Raw genomic sequence first — 24041 nt, 5'->3', positions numbered from 1 at the left:
GGGGTTGAGCATCTGCCTTTGGCTCAGGTCGTGATCCTGGGGTCCTGGGATCGAGTCCTGGTATTCAGTCCCACATCGGGCTCCCCACAGGGAACCTGCTTCTCCCTCTGCCTCTCTCTCTGTGTCTTTCATGATAAACAAATAAAATCTTTAAAAAACATACTTCCAGTAAATATAGTTGTTTACTTTTACCTTAGTCCAATATTTCAGTCTTTTATAAACTTTTGTGCTCTTGTATCTTTTCAAAAATATCTTACTCTATCTGAGGTAACGAAATTGTCCTATGCTAACATTTCTAATTTTATATCACTTTGTAGCTCACTTTTTTATTTTATTTTATTTTATTTTATTTTATTTTATTTTATTTTATCTTATCTTATCTTATTTTATTATTTTATTTTATTTTATTATTTTATTTTATTTTATTTTATTTTATTTTATTTTATTTTTATTTTTATTTATTTTGTTTTTCCCTTTACATTTAGGCTAACAACTCATCTAGAGTAAAATTGTATTTGTGATAGAAGCTCAAGCTCATTTTGCTTTGTGCATGGATCCCTTATTGACTGAGTCCCACGTATCTAAATGACCCACTTCCAGTTGATTAATAAAGTGTCTCTCATCATGAGTCCTGATCAGATGTCTGAGAGTCTATTCCTGAGTTCTTTTTTCTTGCTCATTGGTCTCTCTCTGGGCCAGATACCACATTGTACTCATCACGACACCTTTATAAAAAGCCTTGATAGCAGACATATAAAGATCTCCCAGATTATTCTTCTTTTGAGTGTCAAAACTATTTTGATTATATGAATTTTCATAATTGTTTTAGAATAATTTCCTCAAGCTACCCTATACATTTGTTTTAAATTCTTTTGGGGTTTTGTTTAGGATTGCACTGAATACATGCATTTCAATATGGAAAGAAATGACATCTTTATAACATCACACTGTGAAGTTTTCCAGTGCAGAAACACGATGTATCTCTCCATTAGTCCTTTAATATCACTCAAAAAGGCTTATATTTTTTCACTAAGAGATCTCGTACTATTGTTCTTCTTGTTATAATTATATCTCATCTTACACATGAGAGGATCTTATACAGAGTATATTTTCCTCAAATTTATTTGTTACTGGTATAGAGAAATACAGTGTTGTTGTTGTTTTTAATTGATTTTATCTCCCCCAATTCTGGTAAACTCTCATGAGTGCTTTCAGCTTTTCTACAGATACTTTTGGAGTCTTTCCATCAGAGCACCTACCCACAATTACAGTTTTGTTTCTTCCTTCAGAATTATTTCTTCTCTTCCAATTCGTAGACCTTTCATTTTATTATTTCTTTAAAATACTGGATAGTATTAATTTATCATGCTTAATACACTGGATAAGAACTGCATAGTAAACCAAAAAAGACGTGGTGACCGAGGAAGTATCCCCCTTCTGATAGAACCTAAGGGAAACCATCCAGCACTTCAATGTTAAGCAAAGTATATGCTGCTGCTTTGATAAACACCTTTTATCAGTATAGGGAGTTCCTTTCTATTTTTAAATTACTGAGTGACTTTATTGGGAATGGAGTTTTAACCTCATTTAATGCGGATAGAATCTCCTGAAATGACTATATTATGACAATCCTTTAGGAACTGATTTTGAGTTGAAATACTTTGATTGGTTTTCTAATAATAAACCAATCTTGCATTTGGCTATAAACTCAGTGAAATCATGATTTATAGTTAGTCAGAAAATATTTTGTTTAAGATTTTTTTATTTCTATTCACTAGAAAGGTGACCTATGATTTGCTCTTCTTTATCTTCTTTAAAGATCAATCAGTTTGTGAAATGAGTTCTGGAAGAGATCCTGTACAATTAGAATTATATCTTTATTAAATATTTGGGAAAAATGTGGAAGGTAAAACCATCTGGACCTAGGGTTCTCTTAGTGGAAAGGGTTTTTGTTTTAGAAATCAATGTTTTATAGTAAGAACTACTCACATATTCTATGCTGTGGGGAGGGTAGTTTGGGTGAGTTATATTTTTCTATGATACTTTGTCCATTTAATAAATTGTTCTATTGGCTTAAGGTTGTCTGTTAATATCATTTTATTATCTTTTTTATATCTGCCTATCTCCAGAGACTGATCCTTTTCATCCATGAAATTAGTCCTTTGGGCCTTCTCTCTTCTTTTCTGGACCAGTCTCAACAGAGTTTACCAGTTTGAGTTATTTTGAAGAACCACTATTTGGATTTATCTTCTCTGTATTGGTTTTCTACTGTAATAACTTCTGACTGTTATCATTATTATTAGTATTATTATTATCATTATTATTATTTTGCTTCTCCTTTCTTACTTCCTTGGGTTTATTTTGTTAATTTCTTTTTCTCTTAAGCTTTTGAGATAGATTCTTGGTTCATTAATTTGTATATCTTTATACATGTATATATTTAATTGTATTCTTTAAGTACTCCTGCAGTGATATCACACAAGTTCAGATATATCGTAGTTTTGTTGTAGTTCAGTTCAAAATATTTTATTTCCATTATACTTTCTGCCTTTGATTGACAGGTTGCTTAGAAATATATTTCTTAATTTCCAATCATTAGTGTATTTTGTTGTATCTTTTTTGTTTGTTTGTTTGTTATTTCCAATTTAATGGCACAGTTGTCAGAAAATATGCTCTGTGTAACTGGAACCTTTAGAAATGTGTTGAGAGTTGCTTTCTGGACCAGGATATGTTCAATTTTGGAAAAATATGCAAGTATGCTAGCAAAAAATCCATTCTGCCGTGGATTTCTTTTTCTTCCTCTCTTTTTGTTTCTCTTTCCTTTGTTCCTTCTTCTCTCCCTCTCTCCCTCCCTCTCTTTTCCTTCTTTCCTTCCTTCCTTCCTTCCTTCCTTCCTTCCCTCCCTCCCTCCCTCCCTCCCTCCTTCCTTCCTTCCTTCCTTCCTTCCTTCCTTCCTTCCTTCCTTCCTTCCTTCCCTTCTCCCCCACCTCTCTCTCTCCTTTTCTCTTTGCACTAGGTTACATTTGTTAATCTCTTTGTTTAAAGCTTCATACCATTAACAATTTATCTGTTTGTGTTTTTCTTTATTATAGAGGATGACATTGCAAAATTTCCACAATGATTGTGAGTTATTTTACATTTCCTCCTGTAATTGTATAAGTTTCTTCTTTTCATGTTTTGAGGCCATAAAATTATATGAGATTCATAAATTGTTGTATCTTCCCAATAAATTGAACTTTTTATCTTTTGGACCTCTCATTACTCACTCTTTATGTCTAGTAACCCCCTCTGCCCTAAAGTCAGTATCGCCAATGATAATATAGTTACCTAGGTTGCTTTTGATTGATAATCCCTTGCTATACCTTTTTATCTTTACTTTTATTTTAACCTTGTGTTTGGGATATGCCTTATGTTTTAGATGTGTTTCTCATAAGTTACAGACATTTGGAATCTTGTAGTCAGTCCCTGTGCTTTTTTTTTTTTAATTTTTATTTATTTATGATAGGCACATAGTGAGAGAAAGAGAGAGAGAGAGAGGCAGAGACATAGGCTGAGGGAGAAGTAGGCTCCATGCACCAGGAGCCCGACGTGGGATTCGATCCCGGATCTCCAGGACCACGCTCTGGGCCAAAGGCAGGTGCCAAACCGCTGCGCCACCCAGGGATCCCCAGTCCCTGTGCTTTTAACTGGAGCTTCTACCTTTTGATTCTTGCTTTAACTGATTCTTGCTTTTAACTGGAGCTTCTACCTTTTGATTCTTGCTTTAACTGGAACATTTAGTTTGTAACTATATTAATGAACTTATTAGATATGGTTCATTTCATGGAAGAACTCTAGTGATGAGAAATTCTGAATTCCACATTAAAAATTAATTATAAAAAATAATTAATATAAAAAATTATAATTCTGTATAGGATTTTCCCAATATTCACTCACTATTTGATCTCTATTTGAAAACCTGGAAAAATAAACTGAGATGGGTGAAGAAAATAGAGTCTGTAGTGGAAAACCACTATTAACCTTAGTTGACCCAGGGTAAGTGTCACTGCTGACAGAAACCACTTTCATGCTATGGATACTATGAGCATTTCACTTCCTCAGCCATTTACATATATGAGGTAATAGAGGAATGAAATTGAATATATGCATTGTGGAATTTGGAAACTAAATTATGTCGAAAACAATAAATATTGTAATCCAAACACCAACAATTGTAGAAAGGGCAAGATTAGCACTTTCTACTCATGTAGAGAAGTAAACCCCCAAAATAAATAAAATATGTATTTATAACTATTCCTAATAAATGTTTCATTGCTATATCGCTAAGTGGGAGAGTTTTGAGAGTGGAAAATAATGTAGCACAGGTTCCATCTTTCCAAGCAAGTTCACAAATACACAACTGACTATTGGCCTGAAAGCTTCCAAGTTGTTGTATACCTGGGCATTCGGAATCATTAGCATGCTTACATTAATTTCCACTCCAGCTGCAAAAAATAAAAATAAAAATGGATTGTCTGTGTTTTGCAAATTAAATGATAGAAGCTGATAGAGATTGAATTTCACCCAATATGTGATCAATTTTAATCCTGGGAATATTTTAGGATGCAATGATGATCTAAAGTATGCAGTATTCACTAGAATTTTTATAAACATTGTTCAAGCCTTGGGGCGGGGAGTAAGTGTGGCATAGTCTGAGAATAGAAGTAGGTAAGAGTAAGGCAGATGGTTTGCTCCCTTCTTCTTCATGCTGTTATGACATTCCTTTTCTTCACAGAAGCAGTTGTCCTGTGTTCACGTAATTACTTTCCTGCTGGCATTACCGTGGAAGTCTTATAAACAGTTTCATTATTTCATAGGAGATGCTAAATGGACATGATATTAGATATTCCTCAATTGGTAATAATACTGATAATCCAATACACAATCTTGTTTTACAGGCCAATACTTCAGGATCTATATAAATGCTCTCTTCATGCCTAAAGCCTAACCAGACCACAAAAGGAAATTTAAAAAATTGGAAAGCCCAAGTTATATCTCTTTGGAAAAGTGAACCAAGCTTAACTGTTCCACACTCAATATTCAATTTATTTTTTGAGCGTATTCTCAATATGTATACTTAGTTGTATTTCCTAATTATTAAAAAGACTAATATAACACATTTGTCTAAGTGACAGACATTCATTTGAATCTTTTAAGGCTAAAAATGTTCATAGATATCCTTCCAGACAGGAAATGATGACATATTGAGTTTATAATTTAAAAATTCTAATAACATGATTGCAACTTTTTTTTGTTTTTAGGAAAATAACCATAGTTCAACTTAGGAGAGAATAGTAAAATCTAGTGAACCCAAGCTATGTCAAAAAGATGTTAGATTGACTTTATGCTGCCATCAGTTGAATTTTGCAGGTGTTATCAATATGCAGTTTGATTTTGGTCAGTATTTGTATGAAGAGATTTTTTTTTTCTTTTTTTTCCCCAAAGATTTATTTAGAGAGAAAGAGCAAACAAGGGGAGAAGAAGGAGGAGGGAACCTTCAAGGAGAATTGACACTGGGCAAGAAGCCAATGCAGGGGCTCAATCTCACCATGAGATCACAACCTGAGCCAAAACCAAGACTTGGTCTCTTAACCAACTGAGCCTCTCTGGTGTGCTAAGAGGAGAACTTCTAAAGGCACATTCCCACTGGGGAAAATTCTTAAGATGCCACTTTCAAATATAAAAATTATACTTCTTGGTAAGCTTTTGTAGGCGTGTGTGTGTTTTTGTGTTGTGTATACTCACACACACTCATATATGTTTAAGATTCTCAGGGATCCCTGGGTGGCGCAGCGGTTTGGCGGCTGCCTTTGGCCCGGGCCACGATCCTGGAGACCTGGAATCGAATCCCACGTCGGGCTCCCGGTGCATGGAGCCTGCTTCTCCTCCCTCTGCCTGTGTCTCTGCCTCTCTCTCTCTCAGTCTCTGACTATGATGAATAAATAAATAAAATCTTAAAAAAAAAAAAAAGATTCTCTCAACCCCCTGAAGGGTTGGAAACACTCACAATAGTACAAATGCCAGATTCACATCTAAAGATATACTTTGAATTTAAAGATAATAAATAAAAGCTCCAAAAAGAATTCATGCCAGATTTGTTTAACTTTATGTCCTACAAATATTGAAAGTAAAGTAATACTCCCATCTTCCTATTCTAGTATAATATAATCTGGCCTAGTTTTTTCAAATTCTTATTTCTAGAAATGTTATCAGTTTCCTATACTATACATCAAGCATTATGAAAAGCACTTATTGTGTTTTGTAGATTTTCCAGTAGTGACCATACATCTCTCATTTTGCCAAGAACGTTGCCAATTGGTTGGATGAGATGATTTCTGTTGCTTTCAATAGGAAATACAACTCACCTGAGTTTAAGGACAAGCCAAAAAGAGTCCTGGAGAGACCTCTGACCCTAGTCTCAAACAGTGTTAACCGAGCAAAGTTCCCCTCGCATCTCAGCTCTGCTGCCTCGGGGTTGAACCTGTTTGCAGCACTCTTTCCTCCTGAGGTAGCTACAGCCATTCTAATATATCCACATTTTGTGTGCTTCAGAGAGGGCAAGAGTTCATTTTCCATGGAACAGAAACAACATTTTGGAATTGAGTCTCACCGGCCCTGATCAGCTTGATCTGGGTCATTTGTTTCTGTCTGAACTCTGCTTGATTGGGAAACTGAAATGAGTTACTTAAGCAGTGTAGAGCAAATCCTCTGCCTTTGTAACTTTACATTCTCATTGATTAGACACAGGAGAGGAGACATATTTCCTCCAGACTTTGGGACATTGTTATTTGAAGGAGGATGGACTGATGCTAGGAGGCAAAAGTAACAGCCACTGATTACAGCCCCCCACGTTTTGCAACCGCCTCTTCCCAAGCACACACATCTACAAAAATGTCCTTTCTCTCAGTTCTAGGTTAGGATTAAGAATTCTTGGTTGACATCCAGTTCTTTGATCGGTCTTCCTCTACTCCCTCGTGGTGTGGTGGTCTATAGCCAAATGACAAATTAAACAATTGCTAATGCACCCAGTATACACAAATAGAGAACCAGACTCATTAGGGTGGGAGTGATGGGGACGACCACTCTTTGAAGAATGGAAAACAATGCTCAGTGGTCAGCATTCCACAGCACATTTCACATCCTGCCAGGAGTAGTTGTGAGGATCCCGTAGCTGGTTGTACAGGTTCTTAATCATTAGTCTGGTTGCTCGGATTTTTGTTCTCTGGGAAAACTGCCTTTGTCTGTCTTCCAGGGGGATACTGGAGATGGCTTTGGGAAGATGTCCTTTCTGGGACTGGTCATCTTTGACATCATATCTTATTTTTCCATAGGATCAGAGGTTTATGGATTGTCTCAAAGTTGAACAATCCCAGACCATATTTAGCCACCCTAGGAATTATTCCAATTATACAATTCTTTAAAACACAGGTATTTTGTTCACTTATATTCAGTAAACTCTATGGTTCATACCAAAGCACGGATCATATTGAGATAGCAGGTATGTTGATGTTGAATATGTAAATTAAGATTGGAACCCGGGAGAACCTTAATCTCACAGGCCACTCACAGCCACATTATGTCATATTCTTTCTCCCTCAGAAAAGAATTGTTTCCATTTAAAATAGCCATTCTCTGAGATGTAGCATGAGGGCAAAGATCATGTGGGCGGCATCTCCTCAATGCAGATCACTGGGTGAAACACTCCAAGATAAAGGTCACGATGGAAGCTCTCAGCCTGAGTACTAGAGTGGAGAGCAGGGCATCTGGTCATAGCCAGCTTCTGAAAACCATATTCAGCATCTTCCCACAGACTAGACTACATGCAGTGTGGACTTGCTACATCCCAGAGACTCAGATTTCTCTGACAGTGGCCAGTTCAAGTCTCCCTCCCATCACTTTCAACCAGTATCTGGGAAACCCTTTGTGTTGAGTATTTTTCTCTTCCATTCCAGGATTTCTTGTAGGATTTTAGCTCCACCACTTACTAAGCATGTGGCATTAGGCAAGTTATTTATGTTCTCTTACTCTTTGTTTTCCAACCTGTAAAATAATAAAATAATGCTCACCTTACAAGGTCTTCAGAATAAGAGATTGAGTGTAGAAAGTATCAACACAGAGCTTAGCCTAGAGTAGGTGCTCAGTATTGTTATCAGTGATAGCATTAATCATTGGAGTAGGGGTCATAGGAATAGAAGATCGAAAGAATTAGAAATGTTTATGGGAAACTTTTTAAGGATATAATCTCTGAATGAAAAGCAATCCATATGCAATTCAAAGCTTAAAAAATGACTGGAGGAGGAAAAGAGCTACAGAAGTGCAGAATAATGTCAATGAGGTCATGCAATGAAACAAAAACAAAAACAGGACATTGCTACATGGTATCAAACCATATATGAAAATGTTGAGAGATTAGTGATCTGGGCTTATAAAGAATTTGGAAGTAAATACAAAATAAAAATCCAAAACAACACCGTGCAGAAAATGACAAACCTATTATTGCTTCCTCTCCAACCAGATGCTGGCACCACCTTGCCCGCCTCCCCTACTAAGTCCCTAGGTCCCCTCGTTCAGAGGTGTCTATGATATCACCATCCCATGAGGGATTGCTTGTCATTTGTTTACTCACTGTGCTGCAGCCTGTCACAACACAGCATGATGTCACAACAGGTCAGATAAACACACTCTGGCCCCTTTCTTTCAAAAGGCACAATGGTTGTGAAAAAAAATAACATCTTTCCTCTGTTTGTTGCTTAAAAAGCTGCTCTGAAATCTGACATGTCCACACATTGTAGGAACTACCTTTGAGCTCTGGTAGAGCATCTTCCCAGGCAAAAGTGCTTCAAGGAGCCTGGATTTTTGCTCACAGGCACTGTGTTCTCACTTGTCAGGCTGCCAGGTGGTTTTCTAAATACTAGTTGCAGCTATAATTTCCCAAGTTAGATTAAGGTAACCACTCTAAGCAGGTGGATTTTTTTTTTTTACATGAAATGATGAAAAGCCTGAGCTAAGCAGTTGAATTGAGGCTGAAAGCCCTTGTTGAGGGCTTGTGGTCTTAGCGCCAGGTAGGGCCTGTTTCACACAGATGCATCTCAGCTCTGTTACCTTTAGTGAAGTCAGGGACAGTCAGGAGTGTCTGGTCGGCAACAGGCAATCTGGGTCGCCTCCCTCTGCCTCCCTCTCTCTCCCACTTGTCTTCTCACCTTTATTTATTTATTTATTTATTTATTTATTTATTTATTTATGAGAAAGAACATGGGGGAAGGGACAGAGGGAAATGGAGACAATCTCAAGCAGACTCCCCACTGAGTGTGGAGCATGGCCTGAGGCAAAATCAAGGGTTGGACTCAACCAACTCAGCCACTTGGATTCCCCCATCATCCTCTCTCATTTTCTTATAGTATCTTCAATAACCTCCTTCCCACTATCCTTCCTCCCCACTCCCACCTCAAGATTTGCAGGTAATAGATGTAAAGTTTACACAATCTCATTGAAATGTCTCAGTGTGGCATGTCATTGCACTGGTGCACGAAGCCCGACATCCATCATGACAAGGGGTATTCTCATGGGTTGCCTGTAGGTTACTGTTTCTGCTGTCCCTTTTTTTTGTGGGCCACAGTCTGTGAGTGAGGTGGACGGCTGAAAAGGCTCTTCATACAGGTGCTGAATTTCATTATCATTCACAGTGAAAATGGGCTACTTGGGAGTCCTTCCCTGTGGACATACAGACGTGCGTTGGTTTGATCGTCCTTTGGATTTTTCTAACCCAAGGTTCTGGAGTTTGTATGAGCAATAAGGAAGATGACACACAATTTTAAACAGCATTTTTAAATTTAGCAGTTTGGAACACAGAGTCCCTTTTTATAAGGAAAAAAATTTTTGAGATGTATCGTGACTTACATTCTGGTTGATGGTTTTCTCCGTCGCTTGCCATGACTGTCAAAGTAAGAAGGAATAACAGCATAGACGCAAAACAAAGAAGTGTGTGCCTACAGTAGAAAAGATTGCATGACATGAATCTAATTGATCTGCAGCTGGATTGGCTGTGGGAAGATCAAACATGTTGGAATCAGAAATATTGCACATTTTTGGCAAATTACGCAGATTATCATGATGTGAGATCTGTAAAATGGAGACAATGTGTCCAATCTTGCAGGATTGTAAAAACCAGCAATCAAGTCATCTAGATTTCCTAAGAACTGGTCCGGTTTGCACAACGTTTTGGTAGAACCGATGACTGTGAGTAGCACACAGGTAAACTGTAAAAAAATGTCCTGCATCTATTTAGTGATGCCTGCATTTCTTCAAATTGCACTTACGACAAATGAGACCAGTTTCCTCATTTTTTGTTTTGGAGTTAAAGATTTCCTTTTTAAGGCTCGCTTCGGTAGGCCATATCCTAGAATTGGAACGATACAGAGGGAATTAGCATGGTCCTCACACAAGGATGACATGCAAATTCATGAAATGTTCGTATTCAAAAAAAAAAAAAAAAAGAAAGAAAGAAAAGTGAAAGATTTCCTTTTTAAATCCCACATTTTAATGAAACAGTGAGGCTATCACACCCCGATACAAGGGTATGAAGAGAAAGCACACCCCCTTATCGAGGTCCTGTGGGCAATGCCGGAGTTTGGAAAACACTTGACACTGTGGCACTATAACCCTGATGTTTGGCATATGATGACCAGCTTTACCATCATGATGATAATTAGAGTCGAAATACCGCGGGTCTGTCTTTGTGAGGTACTGAAGGTCCTATCCCCTTTGCAAGGGCCAGGGGGGCGCAGAGGGCAAAGTGCGTCCGAGGTGCCCCTACCCACGCCCCCCCTCACAGCCTGGGTTCAGGGGTCACACTGGCATCTACCCAGAGCTGCAGCAGCAGGTACGAGTTTCTGGGCTCAAATCCTGGCTTGGGTCACACTGTTCCTGAGAGTCAGAGATGATCAGAGTTTAGAAGTGAGTTGACCACACTGAAGAAGCAGAATATTTCTCACAATGGGAGATTTTAGGGATCTCAGATGAGATCCAGATGCAGGTGGGATTTTAGGAGGAGGTGTGCCACAATGGCTAAGACCCTGAGTTTTGACGGACTGGGGTTGTTTTCATCTTCCCTCTGTGGGGCAAGGCTTCTCATCTGGGAGGCTCAGTTTTCTCTTCTGCAGCATCGGGTGGAAGGGACCCATCCATCATACGGGACATTGAAAGAATTCAATGGAAAGATGCCTGAGAGGTGTCTAGCAAGGCATCTGATAGAGTTACTCAGTAACAGGTTCTCTAGCATGTTAATGAATAATGCTCATGGACAATTCACACCATGCCCCAAACTGTAGATTTCAGCTCTGAAAAAGAGGAGTCACTGTGTAAGGATGGACTTGACCTCTTTTGACACGTTGCTCAGCTTGTTTGCACACACAGCATGAACATGCAACACGAGTGCACGGTCAAGGAACTTCTGAGTGCCACGACCTCCAAGACCTGAGGGGCCACGACTTCTAAGACCCAAGGGATCATCTTGTCCAAGCCCCTCACATCACACACAAGGAGCCAAGATGTGGAACTAAAGGGACTTCCCAGGGTCCTATTACTAACCAGTGTTTGACTATTTTCTAACATCACCTACCTACTCCAGGCTTGTGGAAATTATACCCTAAGTTTTGAAAATGTTAGCTGTATATTTATTAAACTCATGAAATTCATTGTTTGCATCTATTCTCTCACAGATGCTCTTTTCTGGAGCACCAAAGGCTGAAGAGAGAGAGCTCAGACACCGCCCTGGAGAGCTGGGCAGCCTCAGGTCATGGGTGACTATGTAAGCCATATGAAGGAAGCTGACTTTATCTTGGGGACTTTGGGGTGGCACCAAAGGGTTTGAAACAGGAGATGATCATGTTTATTTTTGTTTTGAGAAGGCAGGCCTGGCTGAGGAAGGGACATTCTATTAGAATGAAGCAAGCCTGAGGCAAGAGGCCAGACGGGCTGGTTTCCATATTTCAGATGACAAGTGATGGTGAATTAGAGAAGTTTCTATGGAGCAGAACAGAAGAGGACACATTGGAAGGACCCTTCCAAGAAGAATCACTGAGGCCTGGTGTTGATTCATTGGGGGAAGAGGGAGGAAAACAGGAGAGTGGATCATGGTGTTGAAGCCTCATGAGAGCTCTTTGTAAGATCCCACTGAATCCTCTCAATCACCCTGTAGGGTTGATGACCCCATTTTAGTGGATGGTTTGGATTCTGTATGGTTTCAAGGTACCATTTAAAGGACCCAGCATCCATAGTCTAGGTGTACAAACTCTTCACACTAATTTAATCCCATTCAGAATGAACACAAACCAGAGAGAGAAATACTGAGACAAGAAAGCACTTTTTTCCCCATAGAGTCAGTGATCTGATAAACACAACACGGCCTGTGGGACTCTGAGAAGCTTAGCTAGTCTTAGACCCACTATAAATTTCTCAGAACATTCTTCAACTCTTTGTAAGAGTAAATTCAGATCTATAAGTGACAATGTGCTTCTAAAAACTGGTGTGAAATCACAGTAATAATAAGAAAATCTAAGTAAATTCCTCAGAATGTGAATCCAGATGCTGGAGATTTCTGTTTTCCCTCCATCCACAAATACACATGCAAAATAGACATGAACTTTTTACCTACCCTTTTCAAAAATAACATATCATGCTATGTTCAATAAGAAACCTCAACATAGTTATCTCTATGAGCTCCAAGTCCTAAAACAATGACTTTTTCATTGCTTTGAAGTGACCTAATGGATTAAATATCACTTATAGTGCAAGTGAGAGCCACCAACAAACCAATAGCTAAACAAATTATTACGTGAATGCCTAGTAAGCTGAACTACTGGAACTTTTTTTTTTTCTTTTTCAAGTGGAAGATAAAACCTTTATCATAAACAGGAACATGCTCAGGAATTTTTATTCGTTCTGTATTGTAGAATACATTCATATTTATTCACCCATAAGTCACTATTACTCTGTTTCATAATCTCCATTATGAGCAATAGGGACAGTTGGGTATTTGCAGATTTTTATTGATCTTGTTTTATATATATATTGTACATTTGAGTCTAGATAGGTCTTATTGGCACTTCAAGCTCATTTAGATGAGACCAAAGTCACTACTATGGTCTGTATTTGCTACAGCACTTTTTAATTCAAAAAAGAGGGGATCCTGTATTCTGATCATAACTCTAAACAACAGAATGAGGCACAGAGGCTTAGTATTGAAATGAAGTTAAGGCATCACATCCACTGTGCTTCAACAATAGGAGATATTACTGATCTTTTCCAGGTGTTAGATAAATCGTAGCACTTGCTTACAGTATCAGCAGAGAGATTGCTCTCCAGATTCACACTTCACATGTGATGCCCTTTTACCTGAAGCATGGATGCCCTGGCTTAAATCTGGAATCATTCAAGCCTTCCATTTGAATGTGGAAGTGGACAAATATAAATGAGGGGCAACATAGAGCCGACATCAGGCTTTTCCAAATGGACCTTAGCTCTGTCCTTGTTATATTGACTTCATCGCGAATTGCCTCCTGCCGATGGGTCTGAGGCCACAGATACAAATGCAAACCTAACAGGCTGGTTTAGAAATATCTCAGTACCCAGACGTGGTCTGTGTAATTCTAGCTCAATAATGTTGAAAGTCCCTCTGCACTCTACTTTCAATCGCAACTCCCAGTAAAACCCTCTGATGAGTTCCTTGGCTGATTTCCTTTCCTTTTGTCTTACTTTGATTTCAAACTCAGAAAGATAGACTTTGTCGGCTTGCAAGGACTTTGCTCCAGCTTTTCTACATTTGTGTTTAGCGTTGGACTACCAGCCGTCCCGTGTCGGAGGCCGTGAAATCTTACAGGACCTGCAGGATGCTGTGTTAGGTCACACACGTATTTCATTTGCTCCTTTGTCGTTGCTGGCCTTCTTTTCTGCCCTTCTTGCCTGACTCAAAATAAGATCATCATTACTTACCCATGATTCGACACTCTTCAGAAGCTAAAAGGACAAGATAATGTGTGCAAATCATCTGAACCCTTCTGAAGGAAATCACTGTCTGAACTGGACTTAACACTATCTTTAGTACTTCCTGGCATGAGAAGTAATTTTTCTGAAAATAATCTTTATAGATTTTATATCAAGTCTTTAATGAAAGAAACTTTTTTTTCTCTTATGTCCCATCAGTACCCATAGGTATTAAGCTATCCAAGTGTATTTTATATTGACATTTTCCCTTAGTTTCAGCATCATAGTTGTTAATTTATTCCAAAATTTAAAAACCTGAAAAATCACAGAGATCGTACCATGCATAATGGCTCGAAATCAAGAGGACTATTAAGTAGCAGTGAAATTTGTATTTAAGTGGTGTATATATATATATAGTTATAAAGGTGGAAAGAGAGATAGACGAAAGTAGAGAGAATACAGGTGTGCGTACGGATGTGTGTATTGTGCAGCTAAGAGAATATGCATAGCGTATATGTAAGTTCACAGCGAAACACAGAGCTTACTGAAGCATTCATGTAGAATTAATACTCAGAAAGCAATTGGTCTTGAATTCTTAAAATTATTAGAAGATAATGAAAATAAATGGGCAAGCTAAATTATAGTGTGTAGTGGAGCACACTGGAGAGATGAAGGTAGAAGGGAAAATAAGAAGGTGACTTCCATGAAAGAGGGGGCTGATATGTCACTCGCACTCAGGGGCCCACAGTTCCATCCCCTAACCTGGGTGGTCATGACAAGGGTGTCGGCCTCACTCAATTCTTTATGTTATATACGTTATATTTTATGTGCCTTTCTGCGTCTGTGCTATATCTAACATAAAATCATGTTTTTCCAAAACCCTTTGTTGCAAGAAAAATCCCGCAATATGTAGGGAGTGAGGAACCCCATGAAAATGTCCCAAGTACGCATTAGGTGTGATTTTACTGCCTTGGGCTGCTCTCTTGTTTAAGGCAGCAGCACAGCAGTGCAGGAGTGTGAAGCACTTAAGCAGAGGCAGGGAGCTTGCTCGTCTGGCTTGCAGAAGCCAATGACATCTTTGCCAAAAGGAGAAGCTAACGTGGTGACAATTGCAGGCTGACCGGGACCAGGAGGGTATTGGGAATGACCTCAGGGCCATAAAGACCGTTGTAATTAGGTAACCAGGCAATGAAAAACACAACAAAATGTGGTTCTGGGAGAGATGGCTAATTAAAAGTCTTTACGAGGCATCCATTGTGCACCAACTAAATTGCTAGATGGCGTGAGGTAGGTCGAAGAATCACACAGAAGCTCTTGAGGGAAGTTATAGTTTATTGGGAGGAAAACATTCACCCAGAAGAGTAATTTGTGAAATAGCAGGCTGGTGGCAAATGCAAAATATATGCCAGAATAAAGAACACATAAGAATTGAAGGGACATAGTAAAAGAAGGATTGGCAGGGGATGCTTTGAGAATAGTGGTGTGTGTGTATGTGTGTGTGCGTGCATGTGGATGCATGTATGTGTCTCTGTGCATGTGTGCATGTGTGTGGTGTGTGTTCTGAGGGAGGAGGAACACCGATTAGCAGGAAGGATGGTTATGAGCTTCAGGGCCAGCAGGAGGGTCGGGAAGGGACAGCTGAAGCCATGAGTGCAGGCCTGCGGGAGGGACAGAGGACTCAGCCACTGCAACCAGAATTTTCAGTATTTTCATCCAAAAGAAAGTCCCCTGTCAACACGGAGGCCTGACCTTGGCTGTAAAGCCACACTGTGGTCATGGTGAAAAATAACTGGAATTGAAGACACTTTAGAAAAACAATTTAAGTCACTTATTTACGCCAACCAGTGATAGTGAATGGCGATGCTTGGAGTTGATTTTCTCAAGAATATCTGAGAAAATAAACAGGGCACCTTCAAAATCACTTATTCTCCTCGCAAAGCAAAAACACCTGAAGAGCATAGCATTTAGGCAGCTGCTAATAAGCGATTCTGTTAATTATTACTGGCTTAGTAACAGCCTTAATAATTCAATTTTTATTTAATGACTAGATAAGAGTTTACCCAACCGTATGACTGTTTAATACTTCAAGCTCTGTTTTATTATCAAATTTGCATAGATATCTGTAAAAAAAATAATAAAACAAGGAATAGGAGCTAGAACATTTCTATGTGCCTTCCTGGAATAAATTGCAATTTCTGTGTTTGCGACATGAGGAAATACGCTGGAATCACTTCGAAATTAGCCAAAGCCGTAATCGTGAAAATCCTCAAACGTAAGAGGAATTAAAAACAACAGCCCAGCCCTTCTTGTTTATATATGCAGGTTCCCAGCTGTGTCCATTGTGAAGGGAAAAAAGGAACATGAAAGGATATTGGGTTTCTGCCAGAGAAGTAAATGGGATCTCCATATTCCATTTATTGCCATGGCCAGCTTGACTTCTTTTCATAATATATTTAGTTAATGCAAATAGAATGACTTAGTCCTGGTTGGAATGAATAATCGTATTAATGATCAGACTCGGGATGTCAAAATTGTCAGCCTCGCCAGCTAGATGGCAGATGCTTAGCTTTTTCAGGACGACTTCTGTGAGATATTCTTCAATTTGGGGCATACCAAGTCCCACCTCTCTCCTGGTTCAGTATGTGGCTTGTTTCTCAATGATCCCTATAAAGGAAATACCCAGGGACACATTTTCCCCACTTCCTACTCCTGCTTTCCAGCTGGAATCCTGAATCCAATTATAAATCCATTAAAATGTATATAAATGACTGAAACCGTAGCAGGCCTCTTCAGAGCTTTCCCTTGCTTCTAGAAGAGGGCCCTCGCAGTGGGTTGTGTGGCCTGAATGCTGAGACAAACCATCATTTTAGAATCTGGTTTCTATGTAATTGATGATACTTTTTAATGGCGACCTACCTTCCCTTCCAGTTTTATTTAAAATAGAGGTTCTTAAATTTCAAACTCATATATTTTCAGCCACATGGGAGACCAGTCAAGCTGCTCTCATTTTTAAAGCAAGCATGATGTAATGACAAGTTTGTCAGAGCAGATCAGGGCATTGATATAATGGTGCGTTTGAAGAGATAGTTAGTTATGCAGGCAGACATGCCAATTTACAGAAACTCCTCCAAGGCTTTCAGGCCAAGGGAAATAGAGCTGTTTACAAAATGCTTTGCCCAAGATGAATTGTTTCTCAAATATCTTCTCTAGACACTTCATTAATGCCAATTTTCTTCTATCTGTTCAAAATCATATCTTCTTTTCCAGTTTCAGGCTGTCTAGACAAATATTTTTCCAGTTCTTAATTAAGGAAGACGATTACCTCCTTCTTCAAATTTAAAGGCATATTTTTTTTTCTTTCATAACTAGCACTGCTCCAAATGAGAGACCATTTGATAAGTTTCAGCTTACAGGTGCATGCCTAGGCAGAGAGGGACGGTTCATTCGGGAGACCCAGGGCAGCCCACTCACCTGGGATGACGTGCTAAGCCTCGGTGATGTAATTAGCTGTGTCAAACAGAAACATTTAAAGCACTCCACAAACACGTGCGGTCGGTGAAATAGCAGGATTGAATGGGGCATGCCAGAAAATTATAGTTTCTGTACAAAGAATCATTTTGTTCTAAACCATCAGAGATTTACTGGTGTCTGGAGGGTATATTCCAAATTCCTCAGCCTGTTGTTTCAAGCTCTCTGAAGCTCCCTTCAAGCTCTGTGTAGCCAACCTTTCCTACATTCTCCTCCCAAACCTCTTTTTGGACATCACTCCATTCGGATCATCCTCTGCGAGTGCTGCATGCATCTCCATAAACACAGCAGAGCTCTGCTTGCCCACGCCCCTTCCGATTACTGGTTCCTACTCATTTTTACAGATGCATTCCAGCTCCTGTCCACCAGGAAGTCTTCTCTGACCATCCTATTTGAGGAAAATGTTTATCTTTTCTAAGAGCCATAAGACGCCACATATAACTATTGTGTGACACCATTAATCCCCGGAACTTATACTATAGATATTAATACAGATGTCTTATTTTACCAGTTAATTAAAACTATTAAAATCATAGACTATAATTTGGTCTTCAGTTCACATTCGATGCATAGACTCTGGCACATAGTAGACGCTAAGTAGATATTTCTTTATACGAATGCTTCATCTTAAAGTGCCTTTCCACCCTCACTGTCCCTCTGCAATGGAAATCTAATGCATTCTTCAATATCATCTCCTCCAGGGCCCCTTTCTTGAGTGTCCAAAATGAGAAGTAAACTTAAAAATATGATCCAAGACATTGAGAATAATCCTATCTCAGAAATATTATGTTTATGATTAGAAATCCACAGGTCAACAGAAGAGTGAAGTAGAAGCAAGATTTCGAGGAAAATTGAGTAGGAGATGAAAACATGAAGTGCAGGCTGATTCATAAAAGAGAAAGAAGAAAGACAAGACTGGATCTTGAGGTGGATTGATGAGGCAGGGAACCGTTGTGTTAGAGCATATTTACGCAAGACGTGACGAGGCGTACCAAAGAGGCAGGCAAGAGAGACCGATCAGTCCAAGATACCCAGGACATCCAAATGAGCTTTGCGTTTCAAATCCTTTGTGATGGTTGGCAACATGTAAAGAATGAATAACTGGTCTAGAAGAGGTGGGTGCATGGTTGCAAGAACCATGATCAGGGTCGTGTCGTGTTGCGTGAAATATCCCAACGTAACATGCACTCCTTGTACTTCAGCTGAAAATTTTGCAGAATTCAGGACTCTTCCGTGCAGAAGGTACAGCACTGCGGAAGCTCATAGCAAGCTCATTTGAAGCAGGGAGCTTGAGTCCTACATTCTAGACTCCATGTTTCCAGGTCCTTTGGAGGCCTCTGACGCAGCCAAGAAGAAGAACGTGTTCTCAGTCTTGCAAGTCCGGGGCACGCTGATGGTGGAAACCATTCCTAGTGCCGCGATAGTCATCTTAGAAGAAATCCATGGGCTGGACAGCACTCTTACTACCATCTAGCTTCCAAGCTGATACCAAAGTATTTAAATCAGGAAGTCTGAAAATAAAACTTGGATAAGAGTTTTCCAAACTGTGGTGTACTGCTCTATTGTGTTTTTGGAAAATGCTCTGGCATGAGTAAGTGGGTGAGTGAATGACCAACCAACAAACTTCAGTGAGTAACGCTGTGGTCCATTAGCTACTTCCTCAGAACCTTTCGCCAGACTCTGAGAACCATACTGGCCCTGCTATCGAGAGAACAAGAATGAGCAATGCTGTCTTTTTTTTTTTGTCGATGATGTGGTTTCAAAGTGCGACTCTGATGAAGGGCTTTCAGCGTTTGGTCATTTCTACTTTCCCCTCGGTCTTGCCAAGTTCTCACTTGTACCCGAAGCAACAGTGACAAGCAGGACTATCTGGGCCGTGACAGTGGAGAAGGTGGCCTCCAATGCCTCATAAATTAAAAATATATATATTTATAAAAATTCTATGAAACTTAAATCTTGGGACTCATCGAACACAAGCATTCAGAGGATACTTTTTACTTTCATTCAACATTTCAGATGTTATTAATATCTCTGAACAAAATAGAGACCTTTTAAGGTAGAGCCCGTTGACCTAAAAGTAGGGTATTTCCATTAGATGTCCACTGTATTTCAGTCCTGAACGACCACAGTGACTTCACTCCAGGGAAGACTTGCAGGGGAGGTTGGAGGCTGGAGACACGGGGGGGGGGGGGGGGGGGGGGGGGGGGCCTTCCTCCTCAGCCCTGCCCCCCCTTCCTCTGACACTCGCCCTTCTATGGGAGGGGGCATCGTCAAAACTATTTTTAGAAAATTCTATCTGATGTGGAACAGCATGCATCCTGTTACTTACTCTTCAACAAGCTCTCCCCTCTGGTTTTTAAATATATACATTTGTTAGTGTAGGCAAATATTTACACTGACCTCTAACACATTTACTCCTCCCCCTTTCTCTGGCTCACTTAAAGCATCTATATAAACCTTTCTGTGCCCACAAACATAATGGATTGATTGATTCAGTGGAGCACTTTGTTAGGTTGGTATCTTAAATGTCTTATTTACATTCTGTGTGGGGGGCTGATTTGTAGCAGGGGATTATGGTGTTTGACACAGGAATGCACCGGAGCGAGCTCTGGGGCTTGGTTTTGTTTGGGGGCTTCTCTGGGGTTTGGGGTAGGAGGACCTGCCTTTTGCTCTTCCCACATCTGCCCCCCAGGCAATCGGTGGTGTTTTTATGTGGCTGAGAAGGCCAGGCTTGCAAACTCAGGGCCTTTAGCTTTGCCTGTCCAGACCTCTCCCTGACACCCTGTGCCTCACACTGCCCGGGCTGAGCTGTGCAAACACTAGTCTCTCGGAACGGCAGCTACCACTGGTGCAAGGCAAGCTGCTTTTTGTCTCTGGTTTTATCTCTTTTGCTGGGGAGTTCTGCTATTCATAGTCATGTCTAACGGTCACAGTGATTTTCTTTTCCTGCCTTTCCTCCGACCTGGCAATTATTAGCTACATCCTGTCCTTGGGGAACAGGCTGCTGCTGCTGCTACTGGCAGTGAATTAGAAAAGCATCCCTCAGCCTCTGGGGGTCACTCAATTTTACAAAACCAGACTCTTCAGGAAGGGTTCTTCGTGGCAAGAAAGCAGTAGAACTACCCCTCCTCTGCTTATGATGTTTCCCCTCCTGACATAAGTCAGAACCTAGCAGCCTCTCACTAGCAGGCTGCAGTGTGCTTCCAACAGCAAACGTGGCCTAGCGTCGACCTGAAGGAGCTTCTGAAATTCAGTTTTGCATCCCGACATTTCTGGCTTCCCCAAGTGTACGGCCGTCACAGAGGGCCAGCGTGGACCAGGAACGCCCAGAGTCACCGGCAAAGCCACAGGCTGCCCACAAAGCCTTTTCCTGATGAGAAAGAAAGGAGAGAGGAGGCTTTCACCTGCACCAGCAGTGAACTTCCTAGGGCTGGCCGGGCTTTGAGCAGGATGCTGTTCAATCTCAGGAAGAAGCAGATTTACCCAAGCACACATGGCTGGGCCTAGCCTCGTTCCTGCGGGCTTGGGTGTGCGTGTGTGCAGCACACATCCTGCTGAGCTGATGGGAGTTCCTCATTCAGCCACAGCGATGCTGGACCCGACCGCCTCCCACCAGAGTGGTGGTCATTTGGGTCACCTCCAGGAAGCCGCTCTGCTCTCTGCCACAGAACCCCCCCCCCCCACCTTGAAAAACTAGAGTTACTTGGGGGTTTCTACGAGAAAGATAAAGGTCTCAATATTACATTATAATATTATCAGGCTCAGAACATAGAAGTGTGTTGTTTTCGTTTTTGTTTTTTCTCCTACTTCCAAGCACATTCAGGAAAGTAATTTGGAACTTTGAAGTCTTCTGGATTAACTCTTAACCAGGTCACACCCTTTATGCAGAGTTAATTTGAATAACGATGCTGGATCCTAAAATTCTATTTTTACAATGATCCATTGAAGATCAGAGCTCACAATGAAGTCAAGAGGCTATTTCAGCCTCTCCAATTGGCCAACATTCTCTAAAGTGTCCACGCTGGTGTCGATATGATAGAACAGGAACTCGCACCCATTCCTGGTGATGGAAGTTGTCACTCATTTCTTTCTGAGATCGTACTGAAAATCTGTGTTGGGACGCCTGGGTGGCCCAGGTGTTGAGCGTCTGCTTTGGCTCAGGGCGTGATCCTGGGGTCCTGGATCGAGTCCCACATCAGCTTCCCCACATGGAGCCTGCTTCTCCCTCTGCCTGTGTCTCTGCCTCTCTCTCTCTCTCTCTGTCTCTCATGAATAAATAAATAAATAAATAAAATATTAAAAAAAGAAAAGAAAATATGTGTCAAGAGCCTTTAAAGTATTGATATGGGGTTAATTTAAAGAATTAATCTTGAAAGAAATAACATGAAAGGTATCAAGGAGGAAATAAGCCAAGTGCATTATTGTACATCCACATGATGAAATCCCATGCAATCATGTAAAGCAGGGCTCAAAACTGTGCATTTGGTGTGCAAGTGGGTCAATGGAAACATCACAGGCTGATACAGATATATATGGAAATTTAGTGTGTGACAAACGTAGAATTTTATATCAGGAATGTAGATGAACAATGTTACTATAATTTGTTATGTGAATGGAAATCATAAATTCTCTTACATCATACTTTTCCCAGATGGATTATATACACACACTCACACACATATATTTCTGTGTTTATTTAAACTGTGTATATATATATATATATATATATATATACACATACACATCAACTCCTGATTCTAAATACACCACAAATATATTTATCCAAAATAATATATTTACATACATAAATGTATATGCATGCATATATATTTATATCTTTGCATTAATTACAAGAAAATATAAACTTTTCTTATAATATCGTGGCTTTACAAAGAAGACAGTAATACTTATTTGTCATAAAATAACAGAACAGGGCAGCCCTGGTGGCTCAGTGGTTTAGCGCCGCATTCAGCCCAGGGCCTGATCCTGGAGAACTGGGATCGAGTCCCGCACCGGGCTCCCTGCTTGGAGCCTGCTTCTCCCTCTGCCTGTGTCTCTGCCTCTCTCTCTCTGTCATGAATAAATAAATAAAATATTTAATAAAAAATAAAATAATAGAACAATATGTCCATATAAATTTAAAATATAGTTGCCTTGTATGACAAAATGTATTATGAGTAAGATTAAGCCAAGAGACAATATTTTCAAGATAACCAAGAGACAAAAGCACAATATTCCTAATATATAAAGTTTCTTCACTAGAAAAAAAAAATTAAAAATTAACAATCCACTGAAACAAATCTTACAGAAAACACATGAAAAACTAATACACATAAGAAAATATAAACAGCTTTTAAGCATATGTGAAAGGAAAAGAAACCTAGTGTCACCTGTAGCAAATAAGTAAAACAAAAAAAGAAGAAGAAAAAAAGTTAGTTTGTTTCCTGTCATGATGACAAACAGTGAAATGATTGCTGATATACATGATTGAAAAAAGTATCAAAAAGATGCTTGCATGTATTATCTGGAGAAGTCTAAGGTGGCACACATTTCCTAAGGGCGATCTGTTAGCTCCCATCCAATTAAGCTGACATTTAAAATCCTCAATACACTTGGACTACAAATCTCCACTTATAAAAATATATGTATTCCCGTAACTATTTCTTCAAGTAGGCAAAGATATTTCTTCAAGGATATTTATTATAGTATTGTCTCTAATAAGTAAATGTCAACGAAGCAAAATGTCTAAATGTAAGGAGGTGGTTAAATAAGTTGCGATTATGACTGTATATGTTATAGACAGATACTTGAGAGATGCGTTTTTTAAGATAATTCTAGCTACATAACAAACACGCTGGAATCACAGTGGTTCTACACATGGAACTCTCTCTCTCTGTCTCTCTCTCTCTCTCTCTCGACCTTCTAGGGTGGCATGTGTTTCTGGTAGGCAGGAGATTCTCCTCTATTTGCTGACTGAGAAGGAGGCCCCTCTTGCTTTGTGGGTCTGTCTTCCATTTAGGGTCTCAGAGCCGGGGCACCCAGCCAATGGAAGGGAGCATGGGCCAGCCCAGGAGGGGCCCTCCTCCCCTCTGCTCACATCCTCTGGTCTCCGTCACGCGCCCACACCCGCAAGGGCAGGTGGGAGCTCCTGTCTCACTGCATGTCCAGGGTGGCTGAGCAATTTCTAGCACAAGACGTCAATCCCTGCCGTGTTCTGGGTCCTCTTTGAGGGGGAGGAGGAGGGAAGGGACAGGTGCTCCTCCCGCAGTCTCCGGTAAATATTACCCTACTTCTGGGCCCTGGGCTTCCTCACACCAGGGAATCAACTGTTTCTTTGGGTTTCAAGAGGCTTCCGGAAGCACACGGTCAGAGGTATTAGATTGCATAAGCCGAGGATTTTCGTGTGAGCTCAAGGGAACAGATGGAAAACCCCAAACTGAGATTCAACTTTCAGCCAAGCCAGGTAGGTGGCAGCCAAATCAAGTTTAACTTAA

At 40.1% G+C, this 24041-nt stretch overlaps 1 non-coding gene across 1 annotated transcript; it reads left to right on the top strand.

Moving 5' to 3' along the window:
* The first annotated feature begins 10412 nt into the window (after positions 1–10412).
* On the top strand, positions 10413–10518 carry LOC112927796 (U6 spliceosomal RNA). The gene has a single exon (XR_003236634.1). It is a non-coding gene; the product is annotated as a U6 spliceosomal RNA (small nuclear RNA).
* The last annotated feature ends 13523 nt before the right edge of the window (positions 10519–24041 follow it).

Source organism: Vulpes vulpes, chromosome 8 (genome assembly GCF_048418805.1).
Source record: "Vulpes vulpes isolate BD-2025 chromosome 8, VulVul3, whole genome shotgun sequence".
Taxonomy (NCBI): domain Eukaryota; kingdom Metazoa; phylum Chordata; class Mammalia; order Carnivora; family Canidae; genus Vulpes; species Vulpes vulpes.
This window is presented reverse-complemented; position numbering and strand designations above follow the sequence as displayed.